We start from the raw sequence: 22817 nt of genomic DNA on the forward strand, positions 1-22817 counted from the left end.
CTAATCATCTCCCACGAGGTACCTCCCATGAAACATGGAGATTATGGGAGCTACAATTCAAGATGAGATTTGGTGGGGACACAGACAAAACATATCATTTTGCCTCTGGCCCCTCCCAAATCTCATATTCTCATGTTTTAAAACACAATCAGTGCCCATGCCTATGTCCTGAATGGTATTACCTAGGTTTTCTTCTAGCGTTTTTTAGGTTTTAGATCTAACATTTAAGTCTTTAATCCATCTTGAATTAATTTTTGTGTAAGGTGTAAGGAAGGGATCCAGTTTCAGCTTTCTACATATGGCTAGCCAGTTTTCCCAGCAGCATTTATTAAATAGGGAATTCTTTCCCCATTTCTTACTTTTGTCAGGTTTGTCAAAGACCAGATAGTTGTAGATATGTGGTATTATTTCTGAGGGCACTGTTCTTTTCCATTGGTCTATATCTCTGTTCTGGTAGCAGTACCATGCTTTTTTGGTTACTGTAGCCTTGTAGTATAGTTTGAATCAGGTAGTGTGATGCCTCCAGCTTTGTTCTTTTTGCTTAGGATTGACTTGGTAATGCGGGCTCTTTTTTGGTTCCATATTAACTTTAAAGCAGTTTTTTCCAATTCTGTGAAGAAAGTCATTGGTAGCTTGATGGGGATGGCATTGAATCTATAAATTACCTTAGGCAGTATGGTCATTTTTACCATATTCATTCTTCCTACCCATGAGCATGGAATGTTCTTCCATTTGTTTGTATCCTCTTTTATTTCATTGAGCAGTGGTTTGTAGTTCTCTTTGAAGACGTCCTTTAAATCCCTTGTAGGTTGGATTCCTAGTATTTTATTCTCTTTGAAGCAATTGTGAATGGGAGTTCACTAATGATTTGGCTCTCTCTTTGTCTGTGATTGGTGTATAAGAATTCTTGTGTTTTTGCACATTGATTTTGTATCCTGAGACTTTGCTGAAGTTGCTTATCAGCTTAAGGATATTTTGGGCTGAGATGATGGGGTTTTCTAGATATACAATCATGTCATCTGCAAACAGGGACAATTTGACTTCCTCTTTTCCTAACTGAATACCCTTTATTTCTTTCTCCTTCCTGATTGCCCTGGCCGGAACTTCCAACACTATGTTGAGTAGGAGTGGTGAGAGAGGGCATCCCTGTCTTGTGCCAGTTTTCAAAGGGAATGCTTCCAGTTTTTGGCTATTCAGTATGATATTGGCTGTGGGTTCGTCATAGATAGCTCTTATTATTTTGAGATACATCCCATCAATACCTAATTTATTGAGATTTTTTAGCATGAAGGGTTGTTGAATTTTGTCAAAGGCCTTTTCTGCATCTATTGAGATAGTCATGTGGTTTTTGTCATTGGTTCTGTTTATATGCTGGATTACATTTATTGATTTGTGTATGTTGAACCAGCCTTGCATCCCAGGGATGAAGCCCACTTGATCATGGTGGATAAGCTTTCTGATGTGCTGCTGGATTCAGTTTGCCAGTATTTTATTGAGGATTTTTGCATCAATGTTCATCAGGGATATTGGTCTAAAATTATCTTTTTTTGTTGTGTCTCTGCCAGCTTTGGTATCAGGATGATGCTGGCCTCATAAAATGTGTTAGGGAGGATTCCCTTTTCTTCTGTTGATTGGAAGAGTTTCAGAAGGAATGGTACCAGTTCCTCCTTGTACCTCTGGTAGAATGTGGCTGTGAATCTATCTGGTCCTGGACTTTTTTTGGTTGGTAAGCTCTTAATTATTGCCTCAATTTCAGAGCCTGCTATTGGTCTATTCAGAGATTCAACTTCTTCCCGGTTTAGTCTTGGGAGAGTGTGTGTGTCAAGGAATTTATCCATTTCTTCCAGATTTTCTGGTTTATTTGCATAGAGGTGTTTATAGTATTCCCTGATGGTAGATGGTATTTCTGTGGGATTGGTGGTGATATCCCCTTTATCATTTTTTATTGCATGTATTTGATTCTTCTCTCTTTTCTTCTTTATTATTCTTGCTAGCAGTCTATCAATTTTGTTGGTCTTTTCAAGAAACCAGCTCCTGGATTCATTGATTTTTTGAAGGGTTTTTTGTGTCTCCATTTCCTTCAGTTCTGCTCTGATCTTAGTTGTTTCTTGCCTTCTGCTAGCTTTTGAATGTGTTTGCTCTTGCTTCTCTAGTTCTTTTAATTGTGATGTTAGGGTGTCAATTTTAGATCTTTCCTGCTTTCTCTTCTGGGCATTTAGGGGTATAAATTTCCCTCTACACACTGCTTTGAATGTGTCCCAGAGATTCTGGTATGTTGTGTCTTTGTTCTCGTTGGTTTCAAAGAACATCTTTATTTCTGCCTTCATTTCGTTATGTACCCAGTAGTCACTCAGGAGCAGGTTGTTCAGTTTCCATGTAATTGAGCAGTTTTGAGTGAGTTTCTTAATCCTGAGTTCTAGTTTGGTTGCACTGTGGTCTGAGAGAGAGTTTGTTATAATTTCTGTTCTTTTACATTTGCTGAGGAGTGCTTTACTTCCTACTATGTGGTCAATTTTGGAATAGGTGTGGTGTGGTGCTGAAAAGAATGTATATTCTGTTGATTTGGGGTGGAGAGTTCTGTAGATGTCTATTGGGTCGGCTTGGTGCAGAGCTGAGTTCATTTCCTGGATATCCTTGTTAATGTTCTGTCTCGTTCATCTGTCTAATGTTGGCAGTGGGGTGTTAAAGTCTCCCATTATTATTGTGTGGGAGTCTAACTCTCTTTGTATGTCTCTAAGGACTTGCTTTATGAATCTGGGTGCTCCTGTATTGGGTGCATATATATTTAGGATAGTTATCTCTTCTCATTGAATTGATCCCTTTACCATTATGTAATGGCCTTCTTTGTCTCTTTTGATCTTTGTTGGTTTAAAGTCTGTTTTATCAGAGACTAGGATTGCAACCCCTGCCTTTTTTTGTTTTCCATTTGCTTGGTAGGTCTTCCTCCATCCCTTTATTTTGAGACGATGTGTTTCTCTGCACGTGAGATGGGTTTCCTGAATACAGCACACTGATGGGTCTTGACTCTTTATCCAATTTGCCAGTCTCTGTCTTTTAATTGCAGCATTTAACCCATTTACATTTAAGGTTAATATTATTATGTGTGAATTTTGATCCTGTCATTATGATGTTAGCTGGTTATTTTGCTCGTTAGTTGATGCAGTTTCTTCCTAGCCTTGATGGTCTTTACAATATGGCATGTTTTTGCAGTGGCTGGTACTGGTTGTTCCTTTCCATGTTTAGTGCTTCCTTCAGGAGCTCTTTTAGGGCAGGCCTGGTGGTGACAAAATCTCTCCACATTTGCTTGTCTGTAAAGTATTTTATTTCTCCTTCACTTATGAAGCTTAGTTCGGCTGGATATGAAATTCCAGGTTGAAAATTCTTTTCTTTAAGAACGTTGAATATTGGCCCCCACTCTCTTCTGACTTGTAGAGTTTCTGCCAAGAGATTAGCTGTTAGTCTGATGGGTTTCCCTTTGTGGGTAACCCGACCTTTCTCTGTGAGTGCCTTTAACATTTTTTCCTTCATTTCAACTTTGGTGAATCTGACAGTTATGTGTCATGGAGTTGCTCTTCTCGAGGAGTATCTTTGTGGCATTCTCTGTATTTCCTGAATCTGAATGTTGGCCTGCCTTGCTAGATTGGGGAAGTTCTGGATAATATCCTGCAGAGTGTTTTCCAACTTGGTTCCATTCTCCCCGTCACTTTCAGGTACAATTAGATGTAGATTTGGTCTTTTCATATAGTCCCATATTTCTTGGAGGCTTTGTTTGTTTCTTTTTATTCTTTTTTCTCTAAACTTCTCTTCTCACTTCATTTCATTCATTTGATTTTCCATCACTGATACCCTTTCTTCTAGTTGATCGAATCAACTACTGAGGCTTGTGCTTTATCACGTAGTTCTCGTGCCATGGTTTTCAGCTCCATCTGGTCCTTTAAGGATTTCTCTGCGTTGGTTATTCTAGTTAGCCATTCATTTAATCTTTTTTCAAGGTTTTTAACTTCTTTGCCATTGGTTCGAACTTCCTCCTTTAGCTCAGAGAAGTTTGATCATCTGAAGCCTTCTTCTCTCAACTCGTCAAAGTCATCCTCTGTCCAGCTTTGTTCCATTGCTGGTGAGGAGCTGCGTTCTTTTGGAGGAGGAGAGACACTCTGAATTTTCGAAGTTTGAGTTTTTCTGCTCTGTTTTCTCCCCATCTTTGTGGTTTTATCTACCTTTGGTCTTTGATGACGGTGACGTACAGATGGGGTTTTGGTATTGATCTCCTTTCTGTTTGTTAGTTATCCTTGTAACAGTCAGGACCCTCAGCTGCAGGTCTTTTGAGGTTTGCCAGAGGTCCACTCCAGACCCTCTTTGCCTGGGTATCAGCTGCATAGGCTGCAGAACAGCGAATATTGATGAATAGCAAATGATGTTGCCTGATCGTTCCTCTGGAAGTTTTGTCTCAGAGGAGTACCTGACCGTGTGAGGTGTCAGTCTGCCCCCACTGGGGGTGCCTCCCAGTTAGGCTTCTTGGGGGTCAGGGACCCACTTGAGGAGGCAGTCTGTCCATTCTCTGATCTCAGGTTGTGTGCTGGGAGAGCTGCTACACTTCAAAGCTGTCAGACAGGGACACTTAAGTCTGCAGAGGTTTCTGCTGCCTTTTGTTTGGCTATGCGCTGCCCCCAGAGGTGGAGTCTACAGAGGCAGGCAGGCCTCCTTGAGCTGCAGTGGGCTCCACCCAGTTTGAGCTTCCTGGCTGCTTCGTTTACCTACTCAAGCCTCAGCAGTGGTAGGAGCCCATCCCCGAGCCTCGCTGCCACCTTGCAGTTTTATCTCAGACTGCTGTGTTAGCAGTGAGTGAGGCTCTGTGGGCATAGGACCCTCTGAGCCAGGCGCGGGATATAATCTCCTGGTGTGCCATTGCTGAGACTGTCGGAAAAGCACAGTATTAGGGTGGGAGTGACCTGATTTTCCAGGTGCCTTCTGTCGTTGGCTAGGAAAGGGAATTCCCTGACCCCTTGCACTTCCCGGGTGAGGCGATGCTTCGCCCTGCATAGGCTCAGGCTCGGTGCACTGCAATGACTGTCCTGCACCCGCTGTCCAACAATTCCTAGTGAGATGAACCCAGTACCTCAGTTGGAAATGCAGAAATCATTCATCTTCTGTGTCACTCATTCTGGGAGCAGTAGACTGGAGCTGTTCCTATTCGGCCATCTTGGCTCCACTGCATGGAACAATTTCTCATAATTCCCTTTTGCATGGGAGGGGTGTTAGGGGATAGGGGCTAAGCAGAGTGGGAAAGTCTGCAAAGGGTGTTTCTGGAGGCTGAGACCTGGGAGCCCAACCTCACCCCTTCCTGTCTTTAGCCCTTTCTCTGTGATGGCCATGCAGACACTTTGTGCTCCACCTGCCTAGGGTGTGTGCCAAAACTGGGCTGGCAGAGATGCCATCTACAGCCCTCAGGGTGGCCCTATGGCTGGCTGTTCAGACACCTGCCCATGGTCCACTGTGTGCCTGCACTGTGCGGGGCATGGGACATGTGCCCAGACACCATCCACGGCCTCCTCTAGTGACCCTCAGTGGATTTCTACAGGGCCTGGTGTGAGGAGGGCTCAGAAATTGCTTTAGAGCTGACTGCAGCAGGGCCCAGGATGGACACTGCTCCAATGCCCCATTTGGGAGAGGATTCTTTTGAATTATGGAGATCCAGTCTCTCTAGAGGGTTGTGATCCAGGCATAGGTACAGTGGCTGCACCATGCCATGATCACGCAGCAGGCCAACGATTGTGAGCCCCTCCTTCCAGTGCTTTGGTCCTAGGGTTGTCCCCATGGTAACTAACGTGTCTGACTTCCCATCTGAGGACATATGCCTTGCTGGTCAGGGGGCACTGGGACTCTGAGGCCTGTGTCCCCCACTGTCATGTGGGTCTGGTCTCTGCGGCATTTTGGTTTTTGGGAGTTTGGAGAGTGGGAGGCAGACGAGTTCATGACTAGTCTTTTGGCTTCGGAGCTAGAAAGCCTGGGTGCTCAATACAGACAATCTCAGGAGGATGTGGCCTTCCTGCCTCCTAGCATCCTTTTCCCTTCTTGAGATGGGCCCAGCTGCCCTCTGTGCAGGTTCTTCACTCATTCCCCAGCCCCTCCAGCAGGGACAGCGGGCCCTGCCCCCACTTCCTGGGCAGAGGCCTTGACTATGCCAATGCAACTGCCTGCTTCAGGTCCCTGGCTGGCCGACAAGATCTGCCAGGCCTTTTGCTGTTCCTTAGGGGCCTGGAGGCTGGGTAGGGTGGGGCTGAGGCCAGCCACCTTCTTGCTGCCATTGGAGCTGAGATAGAATCCAAGATAGCTAAGTAGGAAAGGAAGAGCTGGTGGGTGCTCATGGCTTCATGGAGCCCTGTGGTATCCACATCTGCCCTAGATCCTTCCTGCCTATGTACATTGGTACAGCTTGGCTTAAGCTGGTTTGGGTTGTAGTTTCTGTCATTTGCAATTCCAACAATTATAGCAGATGTACCCTCTGAGCCTCAGCTTCCACCCTTCATGCCTTGGGAAGAGGCTTTTCCTTGATTGGCAGCACCAATGGACAACCCAAACCTCACCCAGGCCAACCCACCCTGGGGTGGAAAATTCCTGCTGACACCAGCCTCCCTGGGGCGGTCCCCCAAGAAGGAGGCCACCGACTGCCTGAGTCCTGGGCTGTGCCTGAGACCTGGTGATTCAGGTATTGAGTGGTTCTGTCTGGGGGCAGCCCTGGTCTTGCTGAGAGGCAATGTGGCCACAACTAAGAGGTTCAGGGAGGCAGCCAGGGCTGAATCCTAGACAGATTGAACATGAGTCTGTAGCCCACTCACCACACAGCAGTGGCTCACTTAAACTTGGATGACAATAGCAGCTACCTGTCGGGGCCCAGGAAGACACTGCCCAGGTGTGGCCCTTCTCCTTCCCTGGGTAGAAGGTGTTGGGGATCTCTGTCCACTGAGGTCCTTGATTTTCACATCTGTGAGGTGAAGTTCCCAGCACAGGGGAACAGAACCCCTTCAGGGTCCACGTGGTGCCTGGGCCTTACATCCTCCTGGGAGCAGCCTGGGGCTGAGGGCTTTGAGAGCCAGTGGAGAAGAGTAAATAATACTCCAGGCCTAGGGAGAGGCAAAGCCTAAACAGGGTGCACTGGATGGCAAAATTCCATTCTATTTTGTGGCTCCAAGACTAGAATGGTCAGCCTGGCTGATGTTGTAGCCCATTCATCCTCTCCCTCAGCCCTGGCCCCACTGTCCATGGCCACAGGCTTCAGCTTATGCAGCTCCTCCTGGGAAGTTCCCTATCAGGATCTCATCCTTTAGGCACCTGGAAATCAAGGCCACCCACACAGCCCCAGGGCCCCGGGCTCACTGGACCCCAAGAGATTCAGAGCTATGGGGTATGGGACACAGGTTCACAGGCAGGCAGACAGAAAAGGGGCTCGACCTGGCTGTGGATCTCCCGGGAGCTGAGACATGTCGGGACACATGCACACTGGGTGGGAACTGGAGTCTTGGGCTGCTGGGCCTTCCGCCCCCAGGGTGTGAGCTCAGCACACACTTCATGGCTCTTGTCCACACAGGAGCACTGGCTAAGATTCCTCCCAATGGAGCAGCAGGAAAATCTCTCTCAGCAGGGTCCAAGGCAGGACCCCCAAACAGGCTGCCTCCAGAAACTGCTGAGAAATGAGGTCCAGGGACCCTCAGCCCTGACCGGCACTGTCAGAGGAAAGTCAAGGTCGGGCTAAAAGCCCTGTCCCCTCCCCTCAAGGGTGGGCATGAGACCCCGTCTCTCCTTGCCTCCGTTTCCTCACCTGTAGAGTGGCTGTGAGGAGGAAATTACTTTATCTACATGGGCTGAGCAGTTTGGAGGCACTGAGCTCTTGTGATGTGGATGTTCTTGTTGAAGGAAGGGCTTTTACAACGGCCACTGCTGCAGGGCCCTCAGCGTCCCCATACAACATTCTTCCAGAAAGATCTATTCTGGCCATATCTCAGCACCAGACACCCCAAAGGGCCTGCCCAGTAGGTCCTAGAGTCATACCCCCACCCTGCATGACAAGGGACCATCTTTGAGAAGACATTGGTCAGTGTAGCAGGGGGGTCAGGATGCAGTGACTGGGGGAAGATGATGGCTGGGGCACCTCTGTTCAAGAAGGTGTCCTTAGTCCATCTGCAGCAGGGTCATATCACTGTCATGAGTGGACCGTGTGCAGAGCTGGCATTCCCAGTCCTCACAGGAGCTTCCCCTAGCTATAGCGCACCTTGGCCAGCTTGCCTTAAGCATGCACTCACCTCAACCAACTGGGAGGACCTAATGGGTGCTGGGATTAGGAGCCCACCTTGCATGTGACCCCCAGCCCATGCCAAAAGATGAGGCTGCTCTGGTGCAGAGGGAGGAGGGAGAAGGACGCGTCCCCAGGCTGGCCACAAACAAAGCTCTTAGCAGGACACCCCCACCCAAGGTAGCAATTAAGCAGGCAATTGAGGTTCCAGGTGTGGGTATTTTTAGTCTGTGACCTGTCATCCACTCTTGTCTGGGTGTTAATGTCCAAATGTTTTACAAGTACATTACCAGAAAGAATTATTCCTGAGAGGCAGCCATTTGTGGGAAGGTGTTAGAAAAATGTTGCTTTTCATCCCTTCATCCTTACCATGCACAGAGGGCTGGGCAAACTGGCTTCTGAAGCTCTGGTAGGATGTAGGCTGAGGAGGAACCTAGTGGACCCCCCAAACCTCCCTGCTGCAGGAGCTGCTTCCTTGCATGGAGGGCCCAGAGTAAGCAGCACGGACGCTAGAGCTTTTGGAACTCCTGCTGCAGTGGGTGCCAGACAGAAGGGCTCCTCTCTATCTCCCTTGAAGGGTGATCCAGCAGCAGCCAGGGCAGGGGTTGCTGCCCTTCCTCAAAATGTGCTGGAACCCCCCTTTAGGAATTGGCTAAAGGAGAGCTGTCTGTCCTGTCCCTGCTAGAGAACGGCTGGCGATGAAGGGGCTGACAAGATGGGGCCCCCAGAATCGTGAAGGCAGGAGTCAGCAGGATGAGAGGGGTTCCCTTAGCCTGTGCCTCTTCTAGATGGACGGTCCAGGCAAACCTGTATTCCAACCAGCCCAGGGCATGCACTGCCTGGAGGACTAGGGTAGCAGCCTGGGGATGGAGCATTCTGCCCTCCACCCGAGGCACATGAGGAGTCTCTGAGGAGAGCTAGATGGGCCAGTGGGTCACCTCAACAACCCTCACCCAGCCAGGAGAGCCAAGGCATGTCACCTGGAATGACTGGCTCTCCAAGGGCCAGCTGGCCACCCTATCCTAGAGGTGGTCAACAAAGCTTTCACCCTGGCCAGAAAGGAAGATGCTTCCAGGGCCCTGGGCTGAGGACAGCAAGGACATATCACACTTACCTGGGCAGAACCCACACACAGAGACTTCTGGAGAGGCACAGGGCCTGTCACCAAGATGAACAATCTCTGGGGATTGTGTCCCTGGGGACTGGCTGTGTGGGTGGACTATGTGAGCTGCCCCAATATGCCACCTAGAAAGTGGAAATGGCCCTGGAAAGTGATAGCAGGGAAGCCCCTCCTCAGTGGCTTATTCTACACCTGCCTCCCTCTGCTCCAGGCAGCCCTGCCCCATCTCGATTTTCAACCCCACCTGTGTCTGCCTGGAGGGTGGCATGGCTAGCTTTAGTATTTCCTTCTGCAGCTCAGTGATGGACTCCAGCAGCCCTCACCATGCCTCAGAACCTGAGACCCTTAGGGAAGGACAGGACATGCTGCAAACACAGACCCACGGTGAGAGGGTCCTCGGGCCACAGAGGTCACAGGTAGGGGTCTACAGACTCCAATTCTGATTTCCTGACCAGGATCCAACCATCAGCATGCTCTTTAGCCTTAGTAAGTCTTGTTGTTCCCATCTGTGACATGGGGAAGGCACCCACCTCAGAGGTTTTGTGTAGCAACAAATGAATATGATTAAAGTGCCTTTCCAGGTGCTACACATAAAGTCAGGCATGAGTCCTTGTGTAGCTGCTCCCCATGTCCAGGTCCCAGAGGGTAGCCTGGACCCTGAAATTGGGCCAGGGCTCAACAATGCCTGGATGCCATGCCCCCCTGGAGATACTGGGACCCTGGCCTGGGCCTGGACAGAAGGTGTTGCTGTGGCATTTGGAGATGACCCCATGGATGAGGACTGGGGCCTATGCGGCCCTGTGAAGGGGTGCACCCTAAGGTGGGGCTTGGGCACCCAGGCTGAGAGGGTACAGGATGGACGGGCTGGCAGATGAGATCCAAGGCCACTCTCCATGCATCAAACAAACCCCTCACCCTCCATCTGCAGACTCAGCTCTGCATATTTAAGATACTAACGGGCCCTTACTTAAAAAATGATATTTTGCTTGCATACTAGAGTTTTAATCCGACATCAGTAGGGAATCAAAAATCTCTTATTTGGAAACAGCACGTAGGGGAAGCAATGTTGAAAATGTTAGACCTAAAACCATTAAAATCCTACAAGAAAACCTAGGCAATACCATTCAGGACATAGGCATGGGCAAGGACTTCACGTCTAAAACACCAAAGGCAATGGCAACAAAAGCCAATATTGACAAATGGGATCTAATTAAACTAAAGAGCTTCTGCACAGCAAAAGAAACTACCATCAGAGTGAACAGGCCACCTACAGAATGGGAGAAAATTTTTGCAACCTACTCATCTGACAAAGGGCTAATATCCAGAATCTACAATGAACTCAAACAAATTCACAAGAAAAAAACAAACAACTCTATCAAAAAGTGGGCGAAGGACATGAACAGACACTTCTGAAAAGAAGACATTTATACAGCCAAAAAACACATGAAAAAATGCGCATCATCGCTGGCCATCAGAGAAATGCAAATCAAAACCACAATGAGATACCATCTCACACCAGTTAGAATGACCATCATTAAAAAGTCAGGAAGCAACAGATGCTGGAGAGGATGTGCAGAAATAGGAACACTTTTACACTGTTGGTGGGACTGTAAACTAGTTCAACCATTGTGGAAGTCAGTGTGGTGATTCCTCAGGGATCTAGAACTAGACATACCATTTGACCCAGCCATCCCATTACTGGGCATATACCGAAAGGACTATAAATCATGCTGCTATAAAGACACATGCACACATATGTTTATTGTGGCACTATTCACAATAGCAAAGACTTGGAACCAACCCAAATGTCCAACAACGATAAACTAGATTAATAAAATGTGGTACATATACACCATGGAATACTATGCAGCCATAAAAAATGATGTGTTCATGTCCTTTGTAGGGACATGGATGAAACTGGAAACCATCATTCTCAGTTAACTATCGCAAGGACAAAAAACGAAACACTGCATGTTCTCACTCATAGGTGGGAATTGAACAATGAGAACACATGGACACAGGAAGGGGAACTTCACACTCCGGTGACTGTTGTGGGGTTGGGGGAGGGGGGCGCGACAGCATTAGGAGATATACCTAATGCTACATGATGAGTTAATGGGTGCAGCACACCAACATGGCACATGGATACATATGTAACAAACCTGCATATTGTGCCCATGTACCCTAAAACTTAAAGTATAATAATAATAAAAAAAAAACCCAGCAGCAGTTTTCTGGAATCCTTTGTGAGTGACAAACACTCAGAACCCAGCCAATTTGTTATGGAATCCTATCTGAGGGACAAACATTCAGACACTCACAGTATCATTTCATCTCATCTCATTTCAATTTTATTTCAATTTCATTTCATCTCATTATTTCATTATTTCATTTCATTTCATTTCATCTCATCACTTCATCTCATCATTTCATCTCATGATTTAATCTCATCATTCATCTCATCATTTCATATCATCATTTTATCTCACCATTTCATTTCATCTCATCTCATCTCATCATTACATCTTACTTCATCTCATTTTATGTGATCATTTCATGTCATCATTTCATCACATCTCATCTCATCTCATCATTTCATCATTTCATCTAATTTCATCTCATCATTTCAACTCATTGCATCTCATCTCATCATTTCCATTTCATTATTCCATTTCTTTATTCCATTTCATCATTTCATTTGTCATTTCATCTCATCACATTTCATCTCATCTCATTTCTTCTCATCTCATCATTTCATCTCGTCATTTCATCTCATCATTTCATCTGATTTCATGTCATCATATCGTGTCATCATTTCATCTCATCATTTCATCACATCTCATCTCATCATTTATACTCATCATTTAATCTCATTTCATCTCATCATTTCATCTCATCTCGTATCTTCTCAATTTCATTTCTTCATTTCATTATTTCATGTCATTTCATTATTTCATGTCATGTCATCTCATGTCATCATTTCATCTCATCATTTCATCTCATCACATCTCATCATTTCATCATTTTATTTTATCATTTCATCTTATCATTTCATCTCATCTCATTTCATCATTTCATCTCGTCATTTCAACTCATTATTTCATCTGATTTCATGTCATCATATCATCATTTCATCTCATCATTTCATCACATCTCATCTCATCATTTAATCTCATTTCATCTCATCATTTCATCTCATTTCATCATTTCATCTCATCATTTCTTCTCATCTCATCATTTCCATTTCATTTCCATTTCATTATTTCATTTCATCTCATTTCATTATTTCATTTCATTATGTCATTTCATTTCATCTCATTTCATGACATCTCAGTTCATTTCATCTCATTTCATTTCATCTCATCATTTCATCTCATCATTTCATCTCATCTCATCATCTCATTTCATCTCATCATTTCATCTCATTTCATCATTTCATCTCATTGCATCTCATCTCATCTCATTTCAATTTCATTTCAATTTCATCATTACATTTCATAATTTCCTTTCATTATTTCATTTAATTTCATCTCATTTCATTATTTCATTTCATCTCATTTCATCTCATTTTTCATCTCATCATTTTTCATCTCATTTCATCTCATCATTTCATCTTATCATCTCATTTCATTTCATCATTTCATCTCATCGTTCATCTCATTTCATCTCATCATTTTATCTCATTATTTCATGTCATCTCATCGCATTTCAATTTCATTATTTCATATCATTTCATTATTTCATTTAATTTCATCTCATTTCTTCTCATTTCATCTCATCATTTCATCCATGATCTCATCATTTCATCTCATTTCATCTCATCTCCTTTCAGTTTCTTTTCAATTTTGTCATTTTGTCTCATCATTTCATCTCATCATTTCTACTCATCATTTCATCTCAGAATTTCATCTCATCATTTCATCTCATCTTATTTCATCATTTCGTCATTTCATCTCATCTCAAGTCATCTTATCATTTCATCTAAGTGAAATGATGTAATGGAATCATGAAATGAAATGGATAGGATGCCCTCAGTGATGTTAAATTTAAAAATTGTTTGTTTTCATGCATTCATTTTTATATTTATATGTATTTACATTTATATTTACTTATATTTCTTTTTACTTATTTTCATTTATATTTTTACTTATTTCTTTATTTATAGACAAGGTCCTGTTCTGTGGCCTAGGCTGGAATGCGGTGGTGCATTCACAGTTCACTGCAGCCTCAAGCAAAACTCCCCCCTTATCCTCCCAGGTAGCTGGGACCTCAGGTGTGCACCACCGCACCTGGTTAATATTTTATTATTTGTAGAGATAGAGTCTTGCTATGCTGCCCAGGCTGGCCTCAAACTCCTGGGCTCAAGCAATCCTCCTGCCTTGGCAACCCAAAATGCTGGGATTACAGACATGAGCCACAGTGCCCAACCTATTTATTTATTTATTTATTTATTTAATAAAGACAAGGTCTCACTATGTTGCCCAGGCTGGTCAACTCCTGGCCTCAAATGATTCTCCAAACTTGGCCTCTCAAAATGTTGGGATTACAGGTAGGAGCCAACATGCCTGGCCTAAAAATAGTATTATATTTTTGTATTATGTAATTTTCAATTAGGTAATATGAATATTCTGTACAGGAAATATGCCCTTAATTACATAGGAATAAACATTTGTTACACTGAGAAAAATCTAATAGAGCTAAAAATAAAAATTAATTAGGAAAGGTCATACATTCTTACATTTATACATTCTTTTCTATATTCATATATTCTTTTAACAGTATCAATGGTTTGGAGTTATGGGTACAAAACCATGACCTATATGTAATACAACTAATAACAGGCACTTACAATTCAAGGCATATTATATACAAAGCTTCAACTTCTCATCATTTCTTTTTCTGTTTTTTTTTTTTTCTGTTTTGGCAGATACTATCAACACAACATTCAACTCACAGACACTATGGAGCCCTTACTAAGCACAAAGTACTGTGAAAGGCCAGGGCTAGGACAGAACTGAGACAGGGCCAGGGATACGACAGAACTGGGGCAGGGTCATGGCCAGAGAAAAACCAGGGGCAGGGTCACAGCCAGGGACACGACAGGACCAAGGCCAGGGCCAGAAACAGGGCAGAACCAGGGCCAGGGCAGGGACATGGCAGGGCCAGGGCCATGCAGGATCAGGGCCAGCAGAAGGCCAGGCAAGGGCTAGGGTAGCACAGGGCCAAGGCAGGGCAGGGTCAGTGTAGAGCAAGGAACGGTCCAGGGTATGGCAGGGCAGGGACAGGGAGGTCCAAGGCCAGAGTCAGGTCCAGGACATGGACAGGGCAGGGCCAGAAACATGGCAGGACCAGAAAGGGGACAGGGCAAGGGCAAGGTCAGAGAAGGACCATGGAAAAAACATGGCCAGGGAGGGTCCAGGGCAAGGGCAAGACCAGGGCAGAACCAGAGCCAGGGCAGGCCATAGGCAGGGCCAGGGCAGGGCAAGGCCAGGGTAGGGCAGGGCCAGTGTAGGGTGAGGGTAGGGCCAGGGCGAGTTCAGGGCCAGGGCAGGACTAAGATAGCACAGGGCCAATGCAGGGCCAGGGCAAGGCCAAAGGAGGGGCCAGGGCCAAGCATGGCCAGTGTGGGGCCTGGAGATTGTCAGGGCCAGGGCCAGGGTCAAGTCTGGGCCAGGGACAGGGCCAGAGCAAGGGCAGGGCCAGGGAGAAGGCAGAACCAGAGAGGATCCAGAACAAGGGCAGGGCCAGGGCAGAACCAGGACCAGGACAAGGCAAAGCCAAGGCCAGGGCAGGGCAAGGCCAGGGCAGGGCAGGACCAGGGAAGGGCAAGGCCAGGGTAGAAAAGGCCAGGGTAGGGCAAGGCCAGTGTAGGAGAAGACCATGGTAGGGCCAAGCCGAAGGCAGGGCAGGACTAGGGTAGTACAGGGCATGGCCCAAAATGGGGCAGGGCCATAGCAGTGGCAGGACTAGCAACAGAACCAGGGCAAGCGCTGGACCAGAGCATGGTGGGGACAATAGAGGGCCAGGACAGACGATGGCAAGGCAGGTCCAGGGCCATTTCATGGACTCGGTAGGCCTGGGTTCAGGCCAGGGCAGGGCAAGGGCAAGGCCAGGGAGAAGGCAGGGCCGGGGCCAAGGCAGTGCCAGGGTAGGGCAGGACCAGTGCAGGACCAATGCAGGGTGAGGGCATGGCCAGGCATGGAAGGGCAGGGCAGGACCAAGGAAGGGCCAGGAGAGGGCCACGGCAGGGTCAGGGCCAGAACAAGGGTACGGCTGGGGCCAGGAATATGGTAGGACCAGGGCTGGGCCCAAGCTGGGACACTCAGGGCAGAGCATGGCCTGTGCAAGGCAGGGCCAGAGCCAGGCCATAGAGATGGGAGGGCAACACCAAGGCAGAGTCAGAGTAGATCCAGGGCTGAGCAGGGTCAGGGCGGGTCCAGAGTCGAGGCAGAGCTAGGGCCCAGGCAGGGCCATGGAAGTGCCAGGGCAGAGGAGGGCAGGGCAATGCAGGACTGGGCCATGGCAGTGCCTGGTCAACTCCAGGGCAGGGCCAGAAGCAGGACAGGGCCAGGGCCAATGCTCAGGCCAGGGACACGGCATGACAGGAAGTGCCAGAGCAGGGCTGGGCCAACGTTGGGGCAGGGCAAATCAGGCCAGGACACCTCCAAGTCCAGCTCTGGCCCTGCCTTGGCCCTGGCCCCTTCCTGGCCTGACCTTGTCCCTGGCCCTGCCCTATCCATGCCCTGTGTGTTTGACCAGTGTTTTATAACCAGAATCCTACAAGAAACTTAAATCAGCTCTTTTTGTGCATTTTTAGTAGAGATGGGGTTTTACGATGTAGCCCAGGCTGATTCCAAACTCCTGAGCTCAAGCCATCTGCCTGCCTTGGCCTCCCAAAGTGCTGGGATTACAGGAGTAATCTGGGCAAGTATTTAACTTCTGTATGCCTGTTTCCTACATTTGGAAAATGGGGATTCTTTAAGTATCTAGCACATAGGATTACTGTGATAATCAATGCCTCACATATTTACATATTGATAAAATTATACTCATAGAACACTACTGGAAGCAAAGATAGTATTGGTTAAAATTTAGTCATTATTTACTGCAAGTATTATTACTATTACAAACAACATAGTATAGACATTATTACTGCTACTATAGTTATCTTAAAAATCTAAAATAAAAAATTTTACATAATAGCCTAATGTAATCTCTCCTGCTCTGCCCTGGCTCAGCCCTAGTGCTGGCTCTGCCCCTAGTCCTACCATATCCCTGGCCCTGACCCTTCCCTGGTCCTGCTGCTGTCCTGGCCCTTCCCATCTTCAGGCCTTACCATGGCCCTACCCTGGTCCTGACTCTGCCCTGGTCTGGTCCTGACCCTGGCCCTACCCCAGAGAAGGGATATGGCAGCGCCAGGGAAGGGCCGGGGCAAATAAGGGACAGGACACATCCAAATCCAGGAAAGGGCCAGGGCTATGACAGAGCCAGGGTGAGTCCTTGGCAGGGCCAGGTTCCAGGCCAGGGCCAGGAAAGGGTCATGGAAGGGTCACTGTATGGCCAAGGTCCAGGCCAAAGCCAAGGCAGGGGCAGGGTCAGGCCTGCATAAGGGCAGGACCAGAGCCAGTGATATGGCAGGGCCAGGGCCAGGACCAGGGCTGTGCCAGAACAGAACAAGAGCAGAGCAGGGCAGGACCACAGCCAGACCATAGAGAGAGTAGGGCAAATGCCAAGGCAAGGCCAGGGTAGTGCCAGGGCTGAGGCAAGGTCAGGGAAGGTCCAGGACTGAGTCAAGGCTAGAACCAAGACTGGGGCAAAGGCCGGGGCAGATCTAGGGCACAAGCAGGGCAGGCTAGAGCAGGGCAATGGCAAGACCAGGCCATGGCAGGGCCAGTCCAGGATAGAACAGGGCACAGGCAGGGCAGGGCCAGGGCCATGGCTGGGGCAGGACAAGGACCAGGAGCAGGGTCCAGGCCAGGGCAAGGGTATGGCCAGGGCAAAGGTAGGGCCAGAGCCAGGGTCTGGGCAGGACCAAGGCATGTCCATTGCAGGGCCAGGGTTCAGACCAGGGCCAGAGAAGGGCTGGGACAGGGCCAGGACCAGGAAAGGGCCATATCAGGACAAGGGCCATGGCAGGACAGCAACAGGGCTAGGGCCAGGACAGGGACAGGGTCAGGGCTAGGGCCAGAATAGCATGCCAGGGTAGAGCCAGGCCAAATTAGGGCCAGGACAGGGTCAGGACCAGGGCTGGGCCAGGAAATGGCCTTAAGTAGTGAAGGGCCAGGTCCAGGGTCCATGCCAGTGCCAGTGCCGGTCCAGGGCAGAGGCAGGGCCATGGCCAGGTCTAGGACAAGGCTGGGGCAGGGTTAAGGTCTAGGTCAGGTTCAGCAGAAGACCAGGGCAGAGCCAGTGGAGGGACAGGGCCATGGTAGGGCCAGGTTAAATCAGGGACAAGACACCTGCAAATCCACTTCAGGGCCAGGGTCAGGGCAGGGCCAGTTCAGGGCCAGGGCCAAGACAGGGCCAGGGCCAGGGCTGTCAGGATCATTGGCAGGGCCAGGGCCATGGCAGGACCAGGGTCAGGAGCAGGGGTCAATGCCAGGCCAAGGACAAAGATAGGACCAGGTCTGTGCTAGGGCGAGTGTGAGGGCCAAGGCAGGGTCAGGGCAAGGTCAAAGGGAGGGCAGGGCCAGGGCAGGGTGGAGCAGGCCCAGGCACAGGGTTAAGGTAGGGCACGACCAACCAGGGCAGGTCTATGGCTGGGGCCGGGGAAGGGCCAGGGCCGGGGCAGGGCAAAGACAGTGGCAGCTCCAGGGCAGGGCCAGGGTTAGGACCACGGACATGTCCAAGGCCAGTGCCAGGGCAAGGGCAAGGGCAAGGGCAAGGGCAGGGGCAGGGCCAGAGTCATCTAAGAACCAGGGACAAAGCCAGGCCCAGAGCAGGGCCAGGACAGGTACCTGGCAGGGCTAGGGTCTGGGACAGGGCCATGGCAGGGCCAGGGCCAAAACCAGGTCTGTGCTATGGCCAGGTCCAACACGGTGCCCAGGTGAGGCTAGGGTGAAGGCCAAGGTAGGGCCAGGGCAGGGTCAAAGCCAGCCTAAGGCCAAGGCAGGGCCAGGGCAGGAAAGGCAGGGCCAGGAAGGCATAGGGCCAAGACAGGGCAGGGCCAGGCCAGTGCCAAGACCTGGGCAGGGCCTGGGAACAGCTAGGGCAGGGCCAGGGCCAGGGCCAGGGCCATGGCCACGGCCTGGGCAGGACCAGATTTGGGGCAGGAGCAAAACAAGGGCAAGGACAGTGCAGGATCTTGGCACAGCCAGGGTCCAGGACAGTGTCAGGGCAGGGCCAAAGCAGGGTCTGGGCCATGGTAAGACCAGCAACAGGTCTGGGGCTAGGCCAGTGACAGGACCATAGTCAGGGCAAGGGCCAGAGCAGTGCAAGGCCAGGGTAGGGCCAGGCATTTCAGGGTCAGGGCCAGGGGAGAACCAGGGCATGGTCTCAAGCAGGGAAGGGCCAGGGCCATGACAGGGCCAGGGGCTGCGTTAGGGCAAGGGCAGAGCCAGAGCAAGGTAAGGGTCAGGGCCAAGGCCAGGGTAGGGACAGGGAAAGAAATATGGCAGGACCAGGGGCAATGCCAAGGCCAAGGCTGGGCCAGGGCTGAGCCAGGGATGAGTCAGGGCAGGGCAGGGCAGGAAGGCACTGGTAGGGGCAGGGCAGGGACAGGCCAATGCAGAGCCATGTCACGCCAGGGCCAGGACACCTCCAAGTCCACTTCAGGGCCAGGGCTATGGCAGGACCAAGACCAGGGCCAGGGTTAGGGCCAGGTCTGGGCTAGGGCCAGCTCCAGAGCAGGGCCTAGCGAAGACTAGGGTGAGGGCCAAGGTAAGGCCAGGGCAGGGTCAAAGGCAGAGTAGGGCCAGGGCAGGGTGATGACACATCCAGAGCACAGCACGGCAGCCTGATGGCAAGACCAGGGGCAGACCACTGCCAGCTCAGGGCCAGGAAAAGGCCAGGGCAGAGCCAGGAAAGGGTCTGGGTCAGGGCCAGGACCAAGGCAGAGCAGGGCCAGGGCCATGGCAGAGTCAGGGAAGGTCCTTGACAGGACCAGGTTCCAGGCCAGGGCCTGGGCAGCAGCAGGGGCAGGGCCTGGATAAGGGCAGGGCCAGGGATATGGCAGGACCAGGGCTAGAGCCAGGGCCAGGCCATAGTGAAGGCAGGGCAAAAGCCAAGGCAGGGTCAGGGCAGGTCCAGGAAGCGGCTAGCACCAAGCAGGGCCAAGGCACAACCAGCACAGGGTAAGGCAGGGCAATGGCACCACTGGGCCATGACAGGGCAAGGTCAGTGCCAGGAGAGGGCAGAACAGGCAGGCCCATGGTGGGGCCAGGGCAGGGATGGGCCAAAGCAGGGCCAGAATATGTCCAAGGCCAGGTCAGGGCCAGAACAGGAGCAGGACCATGACCATTGGCAGGGCCAGTGCCATGACAGGACCAGGGTCAGGACAAGGGGCAGGGCCAGAGCCAGGGCCAGAGCCAAGCCCAGGCCAGTGCAGGTTCAGGGCAGGACCAGTGCCAAGGCAAGACCAGGGCAGGGACAGGGTAGCACAGGGCCAAGACAGGGTCAGGATGGGACCAGAGCAGGACAGGGCCGAGACAGTCCAGGTAACAGTAGGGCAGGTACAGGGCAAGGCAGGGCAGTACAGGGCCAGATCCACGGCAGGGGCAAGGCAAGGCCAGGCCCATTGCCAATGCACCAGCCCTCCCTAGAAGGCTCCTACACCTGGCCACTGCTGCAGCCCGTCCATCGCTGTAAGCCTGACCCCCAACCCTGGCTGCAGCCGCCTGCCTTCCTAGCATGGCCACTCTCCTACTGCTCTGGCACACTACAGTCTCCATTGCTGCCACCCACCCGCAGTGAGGCGAGCCGTGGTGTCGCAGGCTCTAGGTGTCTCCTCCTCCTCCTGGCATGGAGCAGCTGGGTGGGAAAAGCCAGAAAAGCCTAGAGGCAGATGTGAGGGGTGGAAAGGTTAGAGCCTCAACTTGTCATGCCGGCCGCTGGGTAGAAGGGGCCAGTTTCAGCAAAGGCACTCACACCCACCCTCCAAAATCCAGCCTCTCCTTTTGGCCCAAGCTAGCCGGGAACTGGGGTCTGGGGTGGGTGCTGGAGTCACCACAGCACCCAGCTCCCCACTCCACAGGAAACATTGGGCCCACTGGGGCTGCACTCCTCGGGGAGCAGGAGAAGCAGAAAAATTCAGACCCAGCCAGCCCTCCGTACCCAGGTGCCAATTCCTGTTCCAGACGCCTCCACGCACAGGGCCCTGTTCCCCATGGTGTCCCCAGGGGTGCCTGGCAGCCTCTGAGGCACAGACTCAGAGTGCACAGGCCCAGGAACAGGTGGGTGTGGGGGCTCTGCCATGCTCAGGATTCCCACGCAAACGCTGCGCACTTGCCGCACTCCAGTATGACCAAGAGTCGGTCACCCTCTGGAGTGTGGAGTCACGGAGAGGAGAACCACTCCTTCCTTGGATGTCAACTCTGCTGACCACCACCAGCAGTGCAGCCCCTGATAGCATCGAACTCGCTCCCCCTCCACGGCTAGTCCTGCCCTCAATAGCGCCCCCTACCTCCATCCTCCAATGCCGCCAGTAGCGTATACTGGATAGTGCCCTAACCTGCCCTCCTCCATGGGCATTGCAGCCCCAGAAAGCGCCCATAAACCCACCCTCCCTGCCATGGGCAGTGCAGCCCTGTACAGTGCTACCAACCAGTACCCCTAATGCAGGCAAGGACACCCTGGATAGTGCCCCCAACCCACCCCACACTGCGAAAGGTGCAGCCCTGGATAGCCCCTGTCCTACCACTCTGGTCGTGCTTCAGTCTTTGTCACCGCCACCACCAATCACAGTGAGACGAGCCAGTGGGCTGCAGGCTCTAGCACCCAGCAGCCAGGCATGGAGCAGCTCTCGCTGATGGCTGGCTCCTACCACTCTGACCACACTGCTGTCTCCGTGGCCATCTTCTTTGACTACAAAGGAATAAAACTAGGTATCAATAAGAAAAGTAATTTTGGAAACAATACAATCACATGGAAGTTAAACACTACCCTCCTGAATAAATGACTAGTGGGTCAATGAAGATACTAAGGCAGAAATTCAAAAATTTCATGAAACAAAGGGTAATGAAAACACAGCATACCAAAACTTTTTACGCAGAAAGCAGTACAAAGGCAGAGATTTATAGCTATAAGTGCCTACCATCCAAACAAAAGAAAAACTTCAAATAAACAATACATCTTAAAGAACTAGTAAAGTAAGAACAAACTAAACCGAAAATAAGAAAATAAATAAGATCGTAGCAGAAATAAAATTGAAATAAAAAACACACAAGATTAAACGAAAAGTTGGTTTTCTGGAAAGCTAAACAAAATTGACAAACTTTTAACCAGGCTAACTAAGAAAAAAGAGACAAGATTCAAATAAATAAAATCAACAGATTAAAAAAAAGGAGACATTACAACTAATACTTCAGAAATTCAAAGGATCATAACTGGCTATTATATGCCAATAAATTGGAAAGCCTAGTAGAAATTGGCAAATTCCTAGATGCATACAACCTACTTAGGCTGAACAATGAAAACATCCAAGACCAGAACAGATTGGTAACAAGTAATGAGATTGAAGCCGTCAGAAAAAGTCTCCCAGTAAAGAAAAGCCCAGGAACTGATGTCTTCACTGCTGATGGCTTCACACCAAACAATTTAAAGACCTAGCACGAATCCTACTCAAACTATTTTGAAAAACAGGAGGGAATACTTCCAAACTTATTCTATGAGACCATTATTACTGTGATACCAAAATCAGACAAAGCCATCAAAGAAGGAAACTACAGGCCAGTATCTCTAATATTGATGCAAAAATCCTCAACAAAATACCAGTGAATCAAATTCAGTAATACATTAAAAAGATAATTCATTATGATCAAGTGGGATGTATCCCTGGGATGCAAGGGTCACTCAACATGCAATGTGATACATCATATCAACCAAATAAACGACAAAAACGGTATGATCATGTCAACTGAAATTGAAAAAGCATTTGATGAAATTCAACATCCCTCCATGCTATAAATCCTCAAAGAAACAGGTACAGAAGAAACATACCGAAACGCAATAAAAACTTCAGGAAAGACACCCACAGCTAGGATCATATGGAATGGGGAAAAATGGAAAGCTTTTCCTCTAAGATCTGGAACATGATAAGGATGCCCACTGTGACCACTGTTGTTTAACATAGTACCAGAAATCCTAGCTAAAGCAATTAGCGCAGCCCCTGATATGGCCCCCAACCCACCCAGCCCCCTACCACCAGCAGTGTCGCCCCCCTCCACAATAGCACACCCAACACACCCAAACCGCCCC

The 22817-nt window shown here is 49.4% G+C and overlaps 1 pseudogene; it reads right to left on the minus strand.

Moving 5' to 3' along the window:
- Positions 1-14957: 14957 nt before the first annotated feature.
- LOC131382603 (tyrosine-protein phosphatase non-receptor type 23-like) lies at positions 14958-15796 on the minus strand (annotated as a pseudogene).
- Positions 15797-22817: the final 7021 nt, after the last annotated feature.

Source organism: Hylobates moloch, unplaced genomic scaffold, assembly GCF_009828535.3.
Source record: "Hylobates moloch isolate HMO894 unplaced genomic scaffold, HMol_V3 SCAFFOLD_166, whole genome shotgun sequence".
Taxonomy (NCBI): domain Eukaryota; kingdom Metazoa; phylum Chordata; class Mammalia; order Primates; family Hylobatidae; genus Hylobates; species Hylobates moloch.